General features: G+C 45.7%; 1 long non-coding RNA gene across 1 annotated transcript; it reads left to right on the plus strand.

The window, feature by feature from the left end:
* Positions 1-246: 246 nt before the first annotated feature.
* Positions 247-17,209, plus strand: LOC125449167 (uncharacterized). The gene is made up of 3 exons (XR_007246851.2): positions 247-1,122; positions 7,725-7,802; positions 15,171-17,209. It is a non-coding gene; the product is annotated as an uncharacterized LOC125449167 (long non-coding RNA).
* Positions 17,210-23,187: the final 5,978 nt, after the last annotated feature.

Genomic DNA, 23,187 nt, shown 5'->3' on the forward strand with positions numbered 1-23,187 from the left:
CATTTCTCCATCTTTAAAACTTCTAGTCACTTTTAGAGTGTAAAGGCACTAAAACTGACACTTCAGCCTATCAACTCTGTGAATGTATATTTCTCCATATGGGCTACAGTCCAAATCCAATCCTGTTTTGCAAGTAATTATTTAACTGTCTTTCAAAAGAATTTATGTGCTGTGCTTTAACAATTCATGACAGAGTATTAGAGATTCTAATCACAATTTCTGTAAATAAATTTTTAACCTTACTTTTACTGCATTTTTTAATTATCTTAGTCATGTACCCTGTTATTACTAAGGCACTGACTAATCAAAACAATTTATCAGAATTAACTTTATTACAACGGAGACTAGAGTTCTGGTGAAAGCAAACCTGACTACTTCATTGAAACTGAAAGAACTGTGGATGCTGTAAATTGGAAAAAAAAAACAGAAGTTGCTGGAAAGGCTCAGCAGGCCTGGCAAACATCTGTGAAGAGAAACCAGAGTTAATGTTTTGGGTTTGGTGACTCTTCTGCAGAACTCAGAACAATGGCACTCATAAAATTGGATACAAAAACTGAAGATGGGCAAGTCGTGAACCTGCTACTAAAACGTAAGTAGATGACTGTTGAGCACCAAAGCTCATCTAATGGTTATATGACCCAGCTATCTCAAGAAAGTATATTTAACTTCACATGATTGGCTACCAGGGGGATTTGTGAGTTAATTATTGAATTAGCCAATGAAACCTACAATACGCTAGCCATTCCAGGACTCCAGTACATAATAAATAAACAAAGACCCAAGCCTGACAATTTTTGACTGATGACAGTGGTCACAAAAATCTTGTGTAAGTATGACATTATCTCCTTACCATTGTGCTTCATGTCTTTAGGTGCAAAAGTAAGGACCCATATTTTAAAGAGTAGTAGTGGCCCTATTGGACTGTGAGAATGTTGAGGGGCTCTCTGCCTCCATTGGTCATGGACTGAATATTACATTGATCAGGCAATTATTTATTTGCAGACCTGGTTTCTGCCTCAATTAGAGTACCAGCTCTTCAGTCCCTGTGCTGGAAATGGTGAGCATGCCTGGGATTGCAGTCGGTGCCAAATTAACAACATGAAATCTTCCCCCCGATCGCAGGTAAGTTGGGTTGGAATCATCAGGGCCAATAGGGTAAGTCCTATAAATATTAAGGCTGTGATGACAGAGGAGGTTCTTCTAGTAGAAGTTGTCCATGCCCTTGGTCATACTATTGAGATATTCCTGTTGGATGCTCCCTTCTTGCATTGACTTCCTGTGGGTGATGAGGTCACTGGAAGAGAGGACGTGAAGTGGCTGGGCATCCTTAGAGTGTACTGGAATGAAGACTCTGCTTTGGCTTTCTGATGGTCCTCAACCCTGTCAGCGTCCAACAGATTAGTTGATGTCTAGTCTCGCAGACAAAAATGTATAATGAGGTTGAGATGACAAACAAGCCATCCAGTAGTCTGTTGAAGCAGCTGCACCCAAAACAAAATATTGCTTGATTGCAATTTCTCTTAGATATATTCTTAAGTACACAATATATTGGTTAACACAAGATGAAAATGAGTTGTTTCTGCTATTGATATTTTAAAGGTCTAGTCAATTGACATTGCAATTGTAAAAAGACATTTAATAAAGTCTCCATTGGGCTGCACTCTCATTAGAGTGAAAGACCATTGGCATTGGTTTAACCTATAGGTTATTGTAGTTCAGGCAAAGGCATTATTGAGAAGTAGGACCTTTGTGATAACATGAGCTGGCGCAGGCAATTAAACTTTAGAGGCAGTGTCCTTTGTCTTCAAGTGTATATCTCTCTCTTCCTATAGAGAACTGCTGGATAATCTGACTATGGACCCAGCAATGCCAGCAGTAGCCATTGCCGTACAAGCAGTCCCTAATGCTGAGGAGTCTTGAATCATTGTTAGGGGTGGGGAATCCAGCTCTAAGCTTTATTATCTTGGATTCTCCAGCATCTACAGATCCTGTTGTCTCTGATACAATTTTAACCTCACTGCGAAGCCTCGTCTAGGGATGCCTAACCTGAAGTAGTTACCCTCGTCCCTCTGGACCAACCTCAGGGGATCTCTCTCCCACTGCAACTCTCTTGTAATCTCTTTGGCCTTGAAACTGCTCAACCATGTCCTGAAGCAAACCAGGTACTGCAGCCACATCACCTTTCTTCGTACTGCCTACGGCGCGAGATCATCCCCAAAGGTCTGCAGTCCACATTCAAGCCTTCCCATTTTGGCCCCAATCTTGACATATCTACATCCAGAACACCTTCAGAAGTGTTTCTCCCTGCAACTCCTAAAACACACACTTGCAGCAATGCGCTGGCATCTCCAGGCATGACAATCAAGCCTACCCCAGCTCACAGCCTCCCTCTCCCAGACCTGCAAAGGACCTCTCCTGTTTTTTATTCTTTGTAGGGTCCACAACCTGAGCTCACAATTCTACTCAGCTTTATTGGACACTAAAAACTGTAAGTGCACTAAACTCACTGGTCCCTGCCACCCAAAATGGGATTCCTCCACCTCTCACATTCCCAGCCATAATTTTTGCCATGACGCCACTGTCAGAGAATCCTCAGATGATGTCACATCCACCACGGCTGGATACACCACTTCCGGGACAACCAACGCCATTGCTGCTGAAGCCACCGCCTGCATTTCTGAGACCAACACCACAAACATTACCGTCACCGCTGCTGCTGCCGCCTACCCCGCTCCGCCCAATGCTGACGCCACTTTGTCCATCACAGATGCTGACACAACTCTGTCCACCGCTGACGCAGCTCCGCCCTTTGCTGACGCTGAAGGAACTCCGCCCACTGCTGATGCAGATGCAACCCAGCCTACAGCTGACGCCGGCACAACTCTGCCCACAGCCAACGCTGACATCGCTGCGCCCACCTCCTCCACAGCCAGCAGCTCGAGAAGAGACAGCAATATAGAGCACTGCCGAATCTTCTCCAACCCCCCAGACCTCCCCCTTACTGAGGACAAATGGTCAGTCCTCAGTAAGGGGCTCACCTTTGCCCCCTCCACCCACACATCAACGAATACCAGTCACGTTTGGACATTGAACAGTTTTTCCGCCGCCTCCGTCTCCATGCTTACTTCTTTAACCGTGAGCCTAACCCACATTCCACTGACCCCTTTACCTGCCTCCAACACAAGCCCTGCTCCTGGACACCATCCCAAGGCCTCCTACCCTCCCTTAATCTCTTCATCTCCAACTGCCGTCCAGACATCAATCGCCTCAATCTCCCCACCCCTTTTACCCACTCTAACCTCTCCCCAGCAAAACGTGCAGCCCTCCTCTCCCTCTGCTCCAATCCCAACCTTGCCATAAGACCTGTGGACAAGGGAGGCACAGTTGTAGTATGGCACACTGACCTCTACATCGCTGAGCACAGGCACTAACTCTCTGACACCATCTCCTACCGCCCCCTGGTCATGACCCAACCCCCGAGCACCAAACCATCATCTCCCAAACCATCCACAACCTCATCACCTCAGGTCACCTCCTACCCACAGCCTCCAACCTCATTGTTCCCCAACCCTGCACCGCCCGCTTCTATCTCCTTCCCAAAATCCACAAACCCGACTGCCCTGGCCGACCTATTGTCTCCGCCTGCTCCTGCCCTACCGAACTCATCTCCGCCTATCTGGACTCCATTTTCTCACCCTTGGTCCAGGAACTCCCTACCTACTTCCATGACACCACCCACGCCCTCCACCTCCTCCAGAACATCCAAATTCCCAGTCCTCAACACCTCATTTTTACTATGGACATCCAGTCCCTATATACCAGCATTCCCCATGCAGCTGGCCTAAAGGCACTTCGCTTCTTCCTGTCCCACAGGCCCGATCAGTCCCCCTCCACTGACACCTTCATCCGCCTAGCTGAACTCATCCTCACCCTCAACAACTTGTCTTTTGATTCCTCCCACTTCCTACAGAAAAAGGGGGTGGCCACGGGTACCCGCATGGGCCCAAGCTATGCTTGCCTCTTTGTAGGTTACATGGAACAACCCCTCTTCCATACCTACACTGGCGCTAAACCCCACCTCTTCTTCCGTTACATTGATGACTGTATCGGCGCCGCCCCGTGCTCCCACGAGGAGCTCGAACAGTTCAACCAGTTCACCAACACCTTCCATCCCAACCTCAAGTTCACTTGGACTATCTCTAACACCTCCTTCACCTCCCTGGACCTCTCTGTCTCCATCTCGGGCAACCACCTAGAACCCATTTCAAGCCCACCGACTCCCACAGCTACCTAGAAAAAAACCTCCTCCCACCAGCTTCCTGCAAAAATGCCATCCCCTATTCCCAATTTCTTCACCTCCACCACATCTGCTCCCAGGATGAGGCATTCTGCTCCCGTACATCTCAGATGTCCTCGTTTCTCAAGGACCGCAAAATTCCACCGCAGTGGTCGAGTATGCCCATGATTGTGTCTCCTGCATTTCCCGCAATTCATCCCTCACACCCCCTCCCCACAATAACCACCAAAGAGAACACCCCTTGTCCTCACGTACCACCCCACCAACCTCTGGATCCAACACATCATCCTCCGACACCTCTGCCATCTGCAATCCAACCCCACCACCAAAGAAATTTTTCCATCCCCACCCTTGTCTGCTTTCCAGAGGGATCACTCTCTCCGTGACTCTCTTGTCCGCTCTACACTCCCCTCCAAGCCCACCACACCCGGCACCTTCCCCTGCAACTGCAGGAAGTGCTACACTTGCCCCCACACCTCCTCCCTCACTCCCATCCCAGGCCCCAAGATGACTTTCCACATTAAGCAGAGGTTCACCTGCACATCTGCCAATGTGGTATACTGCATCCACTGTACCCGGTGTGGCTGCCTCTACATTGGGGAAACCAAGCGGAGGCTTGGGGACCGCTTTACAGAACACCTCCGCTCGGTTCGCAATAAGCAACTGCACCTCCCAGTCGCGAACCATTTCAACTCACCCTCCCATTCCTTAGATGACATGTCCATCATGGGCCTCCTGCAGTGCCACAATGATGCCACCCGAAGATTGCAGGAACAGCAACTCATATTCTGCTTGGGAACACTGCAGCCTAATGGTATCAATGTGGATTTTACAAGCTTCAAAATCTCCCCTCCCGCTACTGCATCCCAAAACCAGCGCAGTATGTCCCCGCCTCCCTAACCTGTTCTTCCTCTCACCTATCCCCTCTTCCCACCTCAAGCTGTACCTCCATTTCCTACCCACTAACCTCATCCCACCCCCCTTGATCTGTTCATCCTCTCCGGACTGACCTATCCCCTCCCTACCTCCCCACCTACAGTCACCTTCACTGGGTCCATCCCGGCCTCTTTACCTTGTCTGTCTCCTCTCCGCTTATCTTCTCCTCTATCCATCTCTGATCTGCCTCCCCCTCTCCCCCTATTTATTTCAGAACCCTCTCCCCTTCCCTCATTTCGGATGAAGGGTCTGGGCCCAAAATGTCAGCTTTTCGCCTCCTAAGATGTTGCTTGGCCTGCTGTGTTCATCCAGCTCCACACTTTGTTATTTCAAATTGTCCAGCATCTGCAGTTCCTATTACCTCAAGAAGTCAGTGTTAAGTTGAAGGAGGAGGATGACCGAGATGGGGTGTGCCTCCAGTGAACCCAGATGCCCCCAAAGAAGGTGTTTTTTTCATTGTCTGACACTGACCCATGGAGCTGAAGCAGTCAGAGTTCGCCTGCTGTTATTAAACAGAAATAGTGCCGTAATGAGGTGTTTTAGTAGCCATTAATTATGAACTTCAATGTGGCCTTAGGGTGAGTTGGTCATCAGATACCTCCTGATGGGTTTTCCATTTCTCCTACCAATCAAAACTTATTGTCAGGGGAAACATAAAATCCATCCCAGTCAATTAATAGAATGTAGTTAGAAATAAGGGCTGTGATGGAAAAGACAAATAAGATTTTTATTTTAATATCCAGAGACTTGAATTTGTGTAAAAAAGAATTTAGGGTCAGAACTCTATAATTACAGATTGGGACCACTGTCATTCTGTGCATCTGTAAAATCTGATTTTGGGATGCGAATCCAATGCTAACACAATGGTTTTCCACAATAAGGTAGCCAGCCTCTTTCCCCCTCTTTCTTCCAGCTTCTGCAAAATTCTCAGAGGACAACACACAGCAGCAGATTCTAGAATGGAAAGGCAGTGTGTCCTCATGCTAGTTGCTAAGCACAGGCCCTCCAAGCAGTGTAGAGGGCATATTAGGTGTCAGTGGGAGCAAAATCAGCAACATACCCACCATTCCCTACTCAAAATAAATGGTCAATTGAGCTTGTTAACCGGCCCATCTTTCAGGGATTACCCTGGGCACTTAACCCTCAGCCCCTTCCAAAAGATAATACCCCTCCTTTCTGTCTCTGTCCAGCTTCAAGTCCCTCACTCCCTCACACCTTGTCCCTGTCTTTTGAGTGCCTGATTGCTCCCTACTGAAAAGTCCTGGGACATACCTGAATCTCAATGCTGTCAGCCTTCGTGGGCTTCTTGCAGTCGGGGCAGCTCCTGTCTGCCCTGACCTCTTGTGTTGCTGGGACTGCTAGAGCTGCCAGTCAATGTGAATGGATCTAATGGGGATGGAGTTTTACAACTCCCCAGTGCCATTTCAGCCTCACACCACTTCCCAGCTCCCATGGACTTGCCAGCATGCCACACCCTGCTCATAGTCTTGCCAGCCCACCATCCCTCATCATCCCACCAATTCTACAGTTTCCCATGCCAAAGTTCCCCTCATTCCCTTTAAGTAATGATCTCACAGATACGATGGTAGATTGTAGCCTCAGGTTGAAATTTACAGAATATATGAGATGCTTATACGAACAAGTAAAGCTTTGAGAAATGGATGTGCGCATAAGGTTAGACAGAAGATCTTGATCAGCGCAGGCTTGGAGGGCCGAAGAGCCTGTTCCTGTGCTGTAGGTTTCTTTGTTCTTTGTTTGTATAAAAGTGAAATGCCACCAGCCAACCCCACTTTCTTTCTTTTCGGCTTTGCAGACAATCAAAGAACAGTACATTCTCGCAAACTGTGTCACTTGATGGAATTGCAGATTACACTGGTCATGTCATCCAATTTAGAAACATGACGGTTAAGATTTTGGAGTAAACCATCCAGCTGTTCCCTTAAAAACTTAACTTAATTAGATGATACTATCAGTGGCAAAACACAAAAATGCTGTGAAGTTTGAACAAAATATCTTATCGCAAAGTATTTCTGCACCAGAGACCTTGAGCACAAGAAAAGCTTCCGAAACATACAGTACACATTGTATTATCCATTTAGATTTTCACATAATGATTTATTCAGTCTGGAGCCAAGGTCTCATTGTTCAAGTAAGTTCTTTATCTGTCAAAAGAAGTTCAATTTCTGCCAATTCCAAAATCTCCTTAGTGACAATTCTAGCCAGTTAGTTTTCTCGGCTAAAAATAGCTGTTTGAAACCCAGGCTACATTGTAATCGCACTAAGCTCCATGAAATGGCTCTATCTTGTGTTGCTACATTGGGTCTGTTTCCAAATTCCTAAACCATTGTAATTGTTCAGTATCAGTTTGAACTGCTCTCATGTTTTACTTCAATACACAAAAGATACTTCACATGTCTAAACAAGGAAGTCACTCAATCTCTGGTAAGAGTTCATTTTAAAGTTAATTGGATTTTTTTCCCCCTTTTTCCAGGACAAAAATGTGCTTCTAATGAAACACACAGCAACAGTGAATTGGAGTTGTACAGAAGATCAACCCTTGTTATTTCAGGTAAAACAACAGATTATGATCAGATTGTTTCTTTTCTCTCTGTTTCCGAGAAATGTTGGCTAAGCGATACGAAATTCATAATTTTCTGCCTTGGTTTCTACCTCCCCACTAAACTAAGCAAATAAAAAGTATTAGATTTAACAACTTAGTGCATCACTTCTTGCATTCACAAATGTAAACTACTCTTATGACATGCTCCAATTAACCAAACATTGCAACAGTCTCAAAGCAAAGCAAGGGCATATGTAGAGCATGACAAGTGACAGACACATTTTTAACATAGCCTTCTACTCAAATGCAATGAAAGAAACACTGTTTGTTGGAACAGTTGCTTCAACTAATGCAATGAGTCCTTTGTGAATGGCAAGACTCCTAGACTTTCACAATTCAGTTATCAATAGCTGGAAATGTACTGTCCTATTACCTAAATTAAAAGAAATGAATAAAGAGTCATTCACACACCCGCTACGTGATTGTAAGCACATGTTATAAGACAGAACTTTCACAGCCCTTTCTCATTGTACATTGTTTGTAGATAAGCTGCTGCTATTCTGTTAGATGAAGCAAATGCACAATAGCTGGACCATGAAATCACTCACAATGAGTTGTAGCCACAAATGGATTCAATGAAGCTGGCAGTAAATTTTACATACTACATCAAGAGATTGGCTTTTATAATGAGCTGTGCAAAGTATTGCAGATTCATTGCAATAATGAAAAGTGTGAATGGGGTGCAAAGCATTCCGTTTTACAAATTTAGAATCACAGAATGGTTGCAGTACTGGAGAAAGTTATTTGGACCGTCATGTCAGTGCTGGCTCTCTAAAGGATCAGTATATGTCATCACTCACTATAGAATGAACTGCAGATGCTGGAGTCAGAGACAACAGAGTGGAGCTGGAGGAACACATCAGGACAGGCAGATTCAAAGGAGCAGGAAATTTAATGTTTTGTGTTGGGACCCTACTTCCGAAAAGGGCCCTGACCCGAGACGTCCACTTTCCTGCTCCCCTGATGCTGCCTGGGCTGCTGTGTTCCTCCAGCTCCATGCGGTGTTATCTCAGTTTATATCATGCCATTTTCCAACCTTCTTCCTGAAACCCTGCACATTCTTCCTTTTCCGATAACAATTCAATTATCTGTCACATGTGTGGATTGAACCTGCCCCCACCATTCTCTCAAAAAGTCCAGATTGCAGCTTTTCCATTGCCTCTTTTTCTATAACCTTACTTCTATGAAGTCTTGTTCTTGATCCTCCCATTAACTAACCTTAACCCTAGCTCATCAATGGGAACTGTTTCTCTCTACCTGTTTGTCCAAACACTTCAAGATTTTATTTACCTTGACCAAATCTTCTCTCAATCTTCCCTTTTTCAAGAAAAGTGGTCTGACCTATCCAAGTCATGACTGAAGTTCCTCATGCTTGGAACTATCGTCTGTGAATCTTTCTGCACTTTCTCCAGTATTTCATGTATTTCCTACAGTGATTTGATTTGATTCGTTTTGCATGTCATGTGCATTCAAGTAGAAAAGTACAGGAGTACAGTGAAAAGTGTATAATGTCATCACGCAAGGCACCAACTTAGGTACAAGTTGTTGAGAGATAATGGGAACTGCAGAAGCTGGAGAATCCAAGACAACAAAATGTGAGGCTGGATGAACACAGCAGGCCAAGCAGCATCTCAGGAGCACAAAAGCTGACGTTTCGGGCCTAGACCCTTCATCAGAGAGGGGGATGGGGTGAGGGTTCTGGAATAAATAGGGAGAGAGGGGGAGGCGGACCGAAGATGGAGAGAAAAGAGGATAGGTGGAGAGAGTATAGGTGGGGAGGTAGGGAGGGGATAGGTCAGTCCAGGGAAGACGGACAGGTCAAGGAGGTGGGATGAGGTTAGTAGGTAGATGGGGGTGCGGCTTGGGGTGGGAGGAAGGGATGAGTGAGAGGAAGAACAGGTTAGGGAGGCGGAGACAGGTTGGACTGGTTTTGGGATGCAGTGGGTGGAGGGGACGAACTGGGCTGGTTTAGGGATGCAGTTGGGGAAGGGGAGATTTTGAAACTGGTGAAGTCCACATTGATACCATTAGGCTGCAGGGGTCCCAGGCGGAATATGAGTTGCTGTTCCTGCAACCTTCGGGTAGCATCATTGTGGCACTGCAGTAGGCCCATGATGGACATGTCATCTAAAGAATGGGAGGGGGAGTGCAAATGGTTTGCGACTGGGAGGTGCAGTAGTTTGTTGCGAACTGAGCGGAGGTGTTCTGCAAAGCGGTCTCCAAGCCTCCGCTTAGTTTCCCCAATGTAGAGGAAGCCACACCGGGTACAATGGATGCAGTATACCACATTGGCAGATGTGCAGGTAAACCTCTGCTTCATATGGAAAGTCATCTTGGGGCCTGGGATAGGGGTGAAGGGGGAGGTGTGGGGGCAAGTGTAGCATTTCCTGCGGTTGCAGGGGAAGGTGCCGGGTGTGGTAGGGTTGGAGGGCAGTGTGGAGCGAGCAAGGGAGTCACGGAGAGAGTGGTCTCTCCGGAAAGCCGACAGGGGTGGGGATGGAAAAATGTCTTGGGTGGTGGGGTCGGATTGTAGATGGCGGAAGTGTCGGAGGATGATGCGTTGTATCCGAAGGTTGGTGGGGTGGTGTGTGAGAACGAGGGGGATCCTCTTTGGGCGGTTGTGGCGGGGGCGGGGTGTGAGGGACGTGTTGCGGGAATTACGGGAGACACGGTCGAGGGCATTCTCGATCACTGTGGGGGAAAAGTTGCGGTCCTTGAAGAACTTGGACATCTGGGATGTGCGGGAGTGGAATGTCTTGTCGTGGGAGCAGATGCGGCGGAGGCGGAGGAATTGCGAATAGGGGATGGAATTTTTGCAGGAGGGTGGGTGGGAGGAGGTGTATTCTAGGTAGCTGTGGGAGTTGGTGGGCTTGAAATGGACATCAGTTACAAGCTGGTTGCCTGAGAAGGAGACTGAGAGGTCCAGGAAGGTGAGGGATGTGCTGGAGATGGCCCAGGTGAACTGAAGGTTGGGGTGGAAGGTGTTGGTGAAGTGGATGAACTGTTCGAGCTCCTCTGGGGAGCAAGAGGCGGCGCCGATACAGTCATCAATGTACCGGAGGAAGAGGTGGGGTTTGGGGCCTGTGTAGGTGCAGAAGAGGGACTTTTCCACGTAACCTACAAAGAGGCAGGCATAGCTGGGGCCCATGCGGGTGCCCATGGCCACCCCCTTAGTCTGTAGGAAGTGGGAGGAGTCAAAAGAGAAGTTGTTGAGGGTGAGGACGAGTTCGGCTAGGCGGATGAGGGTGTCGGTGGAGGGGGACTGGTCGGGCCTGCGGGACAGGAAGAAGCGGAGGGCCTTGAGGCCATCTGCATGCGGAATGCAGGTGTATAGGGACTGGACGTCCATGGTGAAAATGAGGTGTTGGGGGCCAGGGAATTGGAAGTCCTGGAGGAGGTGGAGGGCGTGGGTGGTGTCACGGACGTAGGTGGGGAGTTCCTGGACCAAAGGGGAGAAAATGGAGTCCAGATAGGTGGAGATGAGTTCGGTGGGGCAGGAGCAGGCTGAGACGATTGGTCGACCAGGGCAGGCAGGTTTGTGGATTTTGGGAAGGAGATAGAAACGGGCCGTGTGGGGTTGGGGAACAATGAGGTTGGAGGCTGTGGGTGGGAGGTCCCCTGAGGTGATGAGGTCATGAATGGTGTTGGAGATGATGGTTTGGTGCTCGGGTGTGGGGTCATGATCGAGGGGGCGGTAGGAGGTGGCTTTGGAGAGTTGGTGTCTGGCCTCGGCGATGTAAAGGTCAGTGTGCCATACTACCACTGCGCCTCCCTTGTCTGCGGGTTTGATGGTGAGGTTGGGGTTGGAGCGGAGGGCTGCCCGTTCTGCGGGGGAGAGGTTGGAGCGGGTGAGAGGGGTGGAGAGGTTGAGGCGGTTAATGTCTCGACGGCAGTTAGAGATGAAGAGGTCGAGGGAGGGTAGGAGGCCTGGGGGTGGTGTCCAGGAGGAGGACTTGTGTTGGAAGCGGGTGAAGGGGTCAGTGGAGGGAGGGTTAGGCTCCCGGTTGAAGAAGTAGGCGTGGAGGCGAAGGCGGCGGAAAAACTGCTCTGTGTCCAATCGTGACTGGTATTCGTTGATGTGTGGTTGTAGGGGAACAAAGGTGAGCCCCTTCCTAAGGACTGACCGTTCGTCCTCAGTTAGTGGGAGGTCTGGGGGGATGGTGAAGATTCGGCAGGGCTCAGTGTAGCTGTCTTCTCTGGGGTTGCTGGCTGTGGAGGTTGTGGGCGGATCGATGAGGTCGTCGGCCGTGGGCGGGGTTCCGTCGGCGTCGGCCGTGGGCGGGGTTCCGTCGGCGGTGGGAGTGTCGGGGTGGGCGGCAGCAGCGGCTGCGGTGAGGGTGACTGCAGCAGCGGTCCCGGAAGTGGTGTGGCCGGCGGAGGCGGATGTGACGTCACCGGTGGGGTCTCCGGCCGTGTCCTCATGGTCAATGGCGGCGGGTGCATGGTGGGGGACGGGCAGGGACAGACTCGGGATTTGGGACGCGCAGGAATCCTCTTGTGGGTGGCAGGGGCCAGTGAGTTGGTTGTACTTACGATTTTTGGTGTCCAGTAAATCTGAGTGGAACTGGATGTTCAGTCTGTGGATCCTGCGGAGGACAAAAAACAGCAGGGGTCCTTTGCAGGTCTGGGAGAGGGAGGCTCTGAGCTGGGCAGGCTGGATTGCAGTGTGTGGAGGTGCCAGCGCATGGCTGCGAGTGTCTGTTTCAGGACTTTACACCCAACATATCCAGACCCTTCAGAAGCATTTCTCCCTGTGAGTCCTTTGTCCTTTGACCTTTGTCCCCCTACAACCACACATCAACGAATACCAGTCACGATTGGACACAGAGCAGTTTTTCCGCCGCCTTCGCCTCCACGCCTACTTCTTCAACCAGGAGCCTAACCCTCCCTCCACTGACCCCTTCACCCGCTTCCAACACAAGTCCTCCTCCTGGACACCACCCCCAGGCCTCCTACCCTCCCTCGACCTCTTCATCTCTAACTGCCGTCGAGACATTAACCGCCTCAACCTCTCCACCCCTCTCACCCGCTCCAACCTCTCCCCCGCAGAACGGGCAGCCCTCCGCTCCCTCCGCTCCAACCCCAACCTCACCATCAAACCCGCAGACAAGGGAGGCGCAGTGGTAGTATGGCGCACTGACCTCTACATCGCCGAGGCCAGACGCCAACTCTCTGACACCACCTCCTACCGCTCCCTCGATCATGACCCCACACCCGAGCACCAAACCATCATCTCCAACACCATTCATGACCTCATCACCTCAGGGGACCTCCCACCCACAGCCTCCAACCTCATTGTTCCCCAACCCCGCACGGCCCGTTTCTATCTCCTTCCCAAAATCCACAAACCTGCCTGCCCTGGTCGACCAATCGTCTCAGCCTGCTCCTGCCCCACCGAACTCATCTCCACCTATCTGGACTCCATTTTCTCCCCTTTGGTCCAGGAACTCCCCACCTACGTCCGTGACACCACCCACGCCCACCACCTCCTCCAGGACTTCCAATTCCCTGGCCCCCAACACCTCATTTTCACCATGGACGTCCAGTCCCTATACACCTGCATTCCGCATGCAGATGGCCTCAAGGCCCTCCGCTTCTTCCTGTCCCGCAGGCCCGACCAGTCCCCCTCCACCGACACCCTCATCCGCCTAGCCGAACTCGTCCTCACCCTCAACAACTTCTCTTTTGACTTCTCCCACTTCCTACAGACTAAGGGGGTGGCCATGGGCACCCGCATGGGCCCCAGCTATGCCTGCCTCTTTGTAGGTTACGTGGAAAAGTCCCTCTTCTGCACCTACACAGGCCCCAAACCCCACCTCTTCCTCCGGTACATTGATGACTGTATCGGCGCCGCCTCTTGCTCCCCAGAGGAGCTCGAACAGTTCATCCACTTCACCAACACCTTCCACCCCAACCTTCAGTTCACCTGGGCCATCTCCAGCACATCCCTCACCTTCCTGGACCTCTCAGTCTCCTTCTCAGGCAACCAGCTTGTAACTGATGTCCATTTCAAGCCCACCAACTCCCACATCTACCTAGAATACACCTCCTCCCACCCACCCTCCTGAAAAAATTCCATCCCCTATTCGCAATTCCTCCGCCTCCGCCGCATCTGCTCCCACGACAAGACATTCCACTCCCGCACATCCCAGATGTCCAAGTTCTTCAAGGACCGCAACTGTCCCCCCACAGTGATTGAGAACGCCCTCGACCGTGTCTCCCGTATTTCCCGCAACACGTCCCTCACACCCCGCCCCCGCCACAACCGCCCAAAGAGGATCCCCCTCGTTCTCACACACCACCCCACCAACCTCCGGATACATCGCATCATCTTCCGACACTTCCGCCATCTACAATCCAACCCCACCACCCAAGACATTTTTCCATCCCCACCCCTGTCCTCTACATTGGGGAAACCAAGCGGAGGCTTGGAGACCGCTTTGCAGAACACCTCCGCTCAGTTCGCAACAAACTACTGCACCTCCCAGTCGCAAACCATTTCCACTCCCACTCCCATTCTTTAGATGACATGTCCATCATGGGCCTCCTACAGTGCCACAATTATGCCACCCGAAGGTTGCAGGAACAGCAACTCATATTCCGCCTGGGAACCCTGCAGCCTAATGGTATCAATGTGGACTTCACCAGTTTCAAAATCTCCCCTTCCCCAACTGCATCCCTAAACCAGCCCAGTTCGTCCCCTCCCCCCACTGCACCACACAACCAGCCCAGCTCTTCCCCTCCACCCACTGCATCCCAAAACCAGTCCAACCTGTCTCCGCCTCCCTAACCTGTTCTTCCTCTCACCCATCCCTTCCTCCCACCCCAAGCCGCACCCCCATCTACCTACTAACCTCATCCCACCTCCTTGACCTGTCCGTCTTCCCTGGACTGACCTATCCCCTCCCTACCTCCCCACCTATACTCTCTCCGACCTATCTTCTTTTCTCTCCATCTTCGGTCTGCCTCCCCCTCTCTCCCTATTTATTCCAGAACCCTCACCCCATCCCCCTCTGTGATGAAGGGTCTAGGCCCGAAACGTCAGCTTTTGTGCTCCTGAGATGCTGCTTGGCCTGCTGTGTTCATCCAGCCTCCCATTTTGTTGTCTAGGTACAAGTTGTTGTTAGGTACAGAATCTTAAGACAAAGGTAGAAAGAAAGAACAAAATTATAAGTTGAACATTGCAGTAATTATAGCATAATGTAAAACATTCAAAAGAGGTTAAAAGTTACAGATTGTAGAACTTCATAGTTTTTTGTCAAAAATAAACAAATAAAACTGAAAACTCAAAAATTACAGTCTTTCTTAAATGTTTAGTGATAGTGAGACCAGGCTTTGAGGAATCCCCGAGGGACCGGAAGTCTGCATTGAGGCCATGCCAGATTGAGAGACTGCCACTTACTTCTGAAAGGCTGCCATGTTAGGCCAAGATAGATCTGGGCCACTGAGAGATCACTAAACTGGGCCGAGGACCACCACACTTGGCTGAGAGTCAGCCCCACCAGGCTGGGAAGCCTCCATGCTGGATGCGTGCTGGGTCTAAGACTGGGAGTTCGTGGCCAGGAGTTCATGGTCAAGAGGAGAAACAAGAGAGATGTGAAAAAGAAACACAAAAGAGAAGCAAAAATAGAAAATTAAAGAAAATGAAGTGGATGGAGATGACAAGCTCCATCTGAAGCATTTCATTCTCCTGCAATCATGGATTATGTAGTACCCAGAACTGCACAAAACTCGATGATATCAAGCCAGTGTTCTACACAAGGTTAACATGGTTTCCTTGTTTTTGCACAGCCACATTTGATTTAATTCTTGTTTAATCCAGTCATGTCAATGTGTCAGAAAACATTTAAGCCTGTGCAGATACTTTATCATGAATTAAATGTCATTAAAAGTTGCTGATTGAATAGTAGTCGTAAGCAGGTGATCTTTGATGCAACTATAAAAGCATTAACAAGTAAGTCTGGGAGAGATTGTTTGGACTTGATTTTAACCCTGGTGGTAATGGTGCCACAGGGAGTTAAAACAGAGGTAAGGACAACTATATTCTCATTGCATTAGCCTTTACCTTACTTCAAGAGCTTTCAGGGACACTGAAGCAGACAGCCCCTGCAGGCAAGCGATGGGCCTCATAATAATTTAAATGATAAGACCAGCTGCACAATGCAAGCACATCTAATTGTGGAGTTCATAGGGCACTTTGAGTTCCAAGATGGCTGCAAAGTTACTAGCTATAAGAAGCAATATCAACCATTTTAACCACCCTTACTTTGGACAGTTTCTATCTGACTCCAGTAGTCTGAATCCATGTTATTTCCTACCATCACCAGGTAAAGCAATGAAATCTAATCTCTGCAGAAATATTTACAGCAATCATGTTATGATAAGAAATCAGAATAGATTTAGAAGAGAGAGTTTCCCTTATAATCGGACATTTTCTGACTTTCTGTTTCTGGCTCTTACTGGGAGAGACCTAACTGGAAGATGTGTACTTATAACCATTACTGTTTTGTCTTACAAATCCATGTCGCATGTCCGTTTTTTTCCATTTTAATGTTCTTAGTGTCAACGTGGGCAATCCCCCTTTGAGATTTGTCAGATCTCATGTCAGGAAGAGGGAAGTTATTCTCACTATTCAAACCAATATTGATCCATTAACCAACATCACAAAAAATAGGGTTCTGCATTTCCAATATTATAAGAGCATCTCCAAAATTCTTAAGCACCTCAATGGCTATAAAGAGCTTAGGGAAATTCCTAAGGATATTACATGAATTTTTTTTAGCTTAAAATGATACATGATTTTTTTTTTCATTCATGGGGTGAGGGTGTTGCTGGTTGGGTAGCATTTATTGCCCACCAATAATTGCTCAGAGGGCAGTTAAGAGTCAACCACATTGTTGTGGCTCTGAAGTCACATGTAGGCCAGAGCAGGTAAGGATGGCAGTTTCCTTCCCTAAAGGATATTAGTGAACCAGATGGGGTTTCCTCCAACAATGGATTCATGGTCATCATTGGATTCTCAATTCCAGATATTTCATTGAATTCAAAATCCACCAGCTGCTGTGACGGGATTTGAACTTGGTCTCCAGAATGTTGTCTGGTCTTTGATTAACAGTCCAGTAATAATACCACGAGGCCATCACCACCCCCTGCAGGAAATAGAAGCTGAAAGAATTGAAAATAGAATGAGACTGGGTAACTGTATGAAACATAATCTGTTAACAGTCCAACACCATTAGAGATTGAGGGTAGTGTCAGGAGGATTCGGGTTGGTTGTGATTATGTGAAGTAAGCCATGACTCCTTTGACTCCGAGATAATGGGAACTGCAGATGCTGGAGAATTCCAAGATAATAAAATGTGAGGCTGGATGAACACAGCAGGCCAAGCAGCATCTCAGGAGCACAAAAGCTTTTGTGCTCCTGAGATGCTGCTTGGCCTGCTGTGTTCATCCAGCCTCACACTCCTTTGACTCCGTTTGTTTCTAATTTGAATAAACCAAGTTCAAATCCCGTCACAGCAGCTGGTGGATTTTGAATAAATTGGGGTATTAGAACTTAGGGGGAATTTCAGTAATCTTGTACTTGGTCATCACGAGAATGCAGGGCATGTGCTTCTGAGCCACGGGCACCATTGTAACGTAGAATACACACTATGGTAATGAACAGATAATCTGTTTTAGTGTGGTATAGAATAGAAAGTACTGGAAATACAGAACAAATCTGACAGCATTTGTGAAGGGAGAAATAATGTTAACATTTCAAGTTGATGAAGTTTCATCAATGTTCACATAGAGTTAAATATTGACCCAGAGCACTGGAGACAATTCTTCTGTTCATCTTTGAAAATGCGCCATAGGATCTCTTCCAACCCAGCTCAGAGAGCAGACAGGATCTCAGTATTAACATTTTTCCTGAAAGAATGCATGTCCAACAGTGCAGCACCCCTTCAGATGTAACTTTGGAATGTCTGGCTGGAATTTTTAAGACAAAAACTGGACTGGGACTTGAACGGCAGAATCACAGAACAGTTACAGTAGGCCATTTGACTCATCATATCTGTGCTAGTTCTCTGCAAGACCAACTCATTTAGTCCCATTTCCCATCTTTTCTGTGTAGCCCTGCATTTTTTCAACTCTTCAAATGATTATTCAATTCACTTTTGAAAATTAATTATGAACTAGACTCTACTACTCTCAAATAGTGCATTCCAGCGCCGAACCACTTGCTGTTTGAAAATGTTTTACTCACATTTCCATCCCTTCTTTTGCAATCACCTGAAACTAGTGGCCCTTGACTCTTAATCCTCCCCCTAACAGGAACAATTTCGTCGTACCTACTCTCTTTCGACCCCTCATAATTTTGAACACTTCTATTAAACCTCTTCTTAAACTTGGCTTCAAGGAGAACAGTACATCTTTTCCCTATCTGCCCACATAACTGAAATTTTTACCCTGAAACTACATTGTGAATTCTTTTTGAATCCTCTATAATTTCTTCACATCCTTTTCAAAGCACAGTGCCCAAAACTGGACACAATAGCCCGGTGAGGCAGAATCAATGTTTTGTACTAGTTTTAACGTACCTCCTTGCTTTTGTATTCTATGTTCCGATAATGAATCAGGAATCCTGAATGTTTTATCTTCTGTATTCTTGACATGTCCTACAAATTTCAATCGCTTGTGTACAAGGTCTCTCTGGTCCCTGATATCGCTACATGTGCACCCACTTTAGAACTGTACCCTTTATTTTACTTCTTCCTGTTCTTCCCACTAAAAGGAATGACTTCACAGTTCATTGTGTTAAATTTCATCTGCCACTTTCTTTGCCCATTGCAACTTTCGAAATTCAATACTATCAAACATATAGTTCACAATACGTTTGAGTTTTGTGTCATCCAGCATTTTTTAGAATCTGTCCTGTACATTCAAGTCTAGTTTATTAACATGCATCAAGAAAAACAAGGATCTCAATATTGACTCAAGGGAAACTTTTCTATAATAAAATAGTATGTTTTCTGTCAGTCAGCCAACTTTATATCCACATTCCTACTGTTCTTTTTTATTCCTCTAACATTACTCACAAGCCTGTTGCATGGTTCTTTGACAAATGTCTTTTCGAGGTTCATGTACAGTGCAGTAAATGCAATACCATCATCAACTATCCTTATTAAGGTATCAAAATCCCAAATTAGTAAATTAAACATGACTTGCCATTAAGAAATCCATCTGTCTTTTTTTCAAATTAATTCACTGCTGTTCAAGTGACTCACAGTCTTCTGAATTAAGGAAGTGTTATACCAAGTGAGATACAGCAAACACTCAAGCATCAGGAGCATAGAGCTGTAAATGTGAGGTGCTAGTCTTCTGACCTGAACTCCTCCAACTGGCATTGAAGGATCACTGAGTAATCCAACATTAGCAAACTGATGAAACTTGCTGACATCTCAAAACAAAATCTCTCTCAACCAACATCAAGTCATGTTTTGTTCTCCCATTGCTGTTTGAAAAACAAATAATTGCAGTGTTTCCCTATATTCTGTGAGTGAGTTCATTTCAAAAGTACTTATTTGGCTCCAAATTACTCTCAGCCATCCTGAAATCATAAAAGGGGCTGCATAAGCACAAGCATTCTTGTTTGTTTGGATTGTTATACCTGTGAATTACATTCAATATGATTAGCACAGGGCTTTCAAATTTTAACATGAGAAGACTATGTTCTGACAGTCAGTTGTTTTAATCTTTATTCCTAAAATAAAAGTGCAATTTCTTCAAAAGGGCAGAAATTAAGCACTAGCTGACTAAGCAATTATGTTAGTTGGATAAAATGTTTAAGTGGATTTGACAGCAATTATTGAGCATATGTTCTATTAACTGACATGTTTGAACTGGAGTGCACCTTACTAGATGTAGAAAAATATAAAGATTTGCAAGTTGAGGAAAATTATTAAATTGTCTACATTTTGACATTGATTTAGTCTAATTATAGCTCATAAATAAAATATACTTAAAGATGTTTGCATAACATTGTGACTGTGACAGTCTTTTTTGTGTTATTGCCAATAGTCTCATCAGTTAAGAACATAGCACAATAAATTTGGGAGCATAAAGCAATCCTTGATCAAATTAACTGAAAAAAAAAACAAAAATATTACAATTTCACAAACATCACCTGAAGGATAAAGACAGGTTAACCATCATGCTTCATCAGAAATTAAAAGAGCGTCTGAAGAGGACTCCAAAACTGCCAAATTTTCAGAGCATTTGTATTTGTGGAGTATTAAAAATCAGCCAAGTACTGCACTTTGGCCACAATTATGCTACCACGTTTGAATTGGTGTGAAATAGTTTTCAATACACATCAAAACAATGGCAGTGCAATATAAGAGATTATCCCAAAACATAAAAATTTAAGGATTCAGGTCTCTGTCCTGCAAGCCATTTCAGAGCAGATCAATTTCCTGAAGGCTTATTTCCATCCATGTCAAACAAAATGCAACAAAAATTGAAAATCACATAAGTTTAGTTGATTGTTTTCTTTAATCATAAATGCAATTGATATGACCTGATCATCTTCTGGAGAAAACAGAGATTCTCTTGTTATGCAGGACAACTATCAGCTTTTAAATCTGGTCATCAGCTTTTCAGCTAATGTGTTTGTGTGGGTTCTGGATAAAGTACCGTGGTTGACATGATGCGAACTGAGTGCTCCCTATGTGTTACTCTTTCACATATGCCACAAAGTCTGGGTTCCTGTTGAATCAGATATCTTGAATATTATTAACAACATTGTTTTTATCCTTATAGTAGTTCTGACTTACATGTGGTCTGGCTTCTGTCCATACTGTCTATATCAAGCAATGCTACAGAAGCATCATGCAGGATAATTCTACTACTGCTGCTGCTATTGAAGGCAAAGCAATTACCTAGATACTGAAACATCACACGTCATGATATCATCTTATGATATCATCTCCTAAAGATACATTATCTATCTGGACAGGAATGGTACAGCCACATCCCTTTTCCTTTAAAATACTGCTTTTTGACTGCAGCGTGCAAGGATGCATATAGGTTTATTATCTGTATATGTGAAGGTAGCACTTTAGCAGATGTACAACACAACTAGATATGTCATAATACAGTCATCACAATTTGACTGCCACTCTGTGATGTGCAGTCTGTTGTTGCAGGTGGATGCATTTCATTTGTTATAGATGTGTGGTTGCATTCTGGCATTCGTTGTCCTGTTTGATGGATGGTTGATCATATGCAGTACAGATACGTCACATTATTAGAAAGGGATTGACTGTTGCAGATTACAATGTCACATGAGTTAGGCTGGACACCATGTCATATTGTCCTTCGACAAACCCATTTCCTCATACAACATTCTCAAACTTTTATGCTTTGTCCTGTTTCAAGTTGGGATAACTGTCTGTATGTTCTTTGATTTTTTTTTGCACCAGTTACTCTCGTCCTTCCAACCATGTATCCTTCATGAGTGTGTGAGGAAGGCCTGTACGTCTCTGCCTTCCAAACGTGAGAGCTCTTAGTGAAGACAATTCATTGTCTGGAAGAATAGCTCATATATCTCTGTTTCCCTGCTATAGGAAGGATGTTGTGAAACTTGGAAGGGTTCAGAAAAGATTTAGAAGAATGTTGCCAGGGAGACTCTGAATAGGTTGGAGCTATTTTTCACAAAACATTGGAGGCTGAGGGGTGACCTTATAGAAGTTCATAAAGTCATCAGGGGCATGAATGGGATGATCAGCCAAGGTCTTTTCACCAGGCTAGGACAGTCAAAAACTACAAGGCATAGGTTAAGGTGAGAGGAGAAAGATTTAAAAGGAACCCAAGGGGCAACAATTTCACGCAATGGATAGTGCGTGTACGGAATGAGATGCCAAAGGAAGTGGTGGAGGCTGGTGCAATCACAACATCTAAAAGGCATCTGGATGGGTTTATGAATAGGGAGCGTTCAGGGGGATATGAGCCAAATGCTGACAAATGGGACTAGTTTAATTTAGGATATCTGGTTGGCAATGACAGGGTCTGTTTCCATGTTGTACAGGTTGAAATTAATATAGCTATCTGAAAATGTTGCCAGGTTGCTTGACACTGGACTATCATGGATTTTATGGTATGGGCAGTGTATTCTGTGAAACCATTAGCTGGATGGTAGTGAAGAGAACAGATATGTTGGACATCACTTTCCTACACATGTCTTGGGAGAGTGGCCTAGTGTCCTTCCGACCAATGTCACGCACAAATTGTTGAGGAGCACTGTACATGCTGAGTGTGGCCTTTAGTTTGATAATAAGTTGCAATAATGGGATCTTTGATTTATTGAACAAAAAAGAAGTTTGAGGAAATAGTGACCAGTAAGTAATTGTGTTCTTGCACGTAGAAATATTCATTCAAAATCCAGCACCATAACTCAGAAGAAATTTTGTGGGAAAAATGATTGTTGTGTGATATATGTCACACAACCTGATTCATTGTTTATTGATGCTATTATAAATGATTCATATCGATCTTTGGGTATTTATCATGCTTACATAATCAATATGTACATGTACATGATTTAGCTTGGCTTAATATAGAGTTTGTGGAATCATCACTTATCTACCTTTAGATTCACATACATCTTCATACATTTCTGAATCTTCAGAGGACAAGTACTTGCTTAAGGATCTGTTGAAAGAAAGAGTCAGAAAGAGTCATTTGGGAACTTGGTTTATATCATACTTCTAGATTGTACCCTTGGGTCTTCACAATTAACTGTTAGAGTTGAGAAGATGCAATTGAGAGCAGCTTTCAACAGGCAATATCCAATAGTTTGTGATCAGTACAAACAATTACATGCTTCCTGAATAGTTTGTGTAAAACTGCTGTATTCTGAAAACTAGAACAACAGTTTTTCTTTGATTTTGAAGTAGTTTGCTTGAAATGTATGCACCTTAGATTCAAATGTAATAGGTATGTCATCCTGTAATAGACACATTACAAGCCCTCTCTGGGATCACCATTTTAAGTACAAGTTGCTGGATAACAAAGCATGTTTGAGCGATTTGAAAAATATGCTGGTGATCTTCCCGCTAGATGTATGGTATATCTTTGAGGAGACGATAGACTATGGTGACTATGTTTAGAAATATGGGGAACAGAAAGTTAAAGAAAATGAGGTACCTCTGTAAGTCATTTTTTTTGCAGTCTAGGTGTTTTTCTTATGACTTCTATTTTGATAGGATCAAGTCAAAGGCCACTTAGTAACTAGATTGATCCATAGAAATTGATTTGTCTTATGTTGTTTTGACATTTTTACTGTTGCATA

This window comes from Stegostoma tigrinum, chromosome 2, assembly GCF_030684315.1.
Source record: "Stegostoma tigrinum isolate sSteTig4 chromosome 2, sSteTig4.hap1, whole genome shotgun sequence".
NCBI lineage: Eukaryota > Metazoa > Chordata > Chondrichthyes > Orectolobiformes > Stegostomatidae > Stegostoma > Stegostoma tigrinum.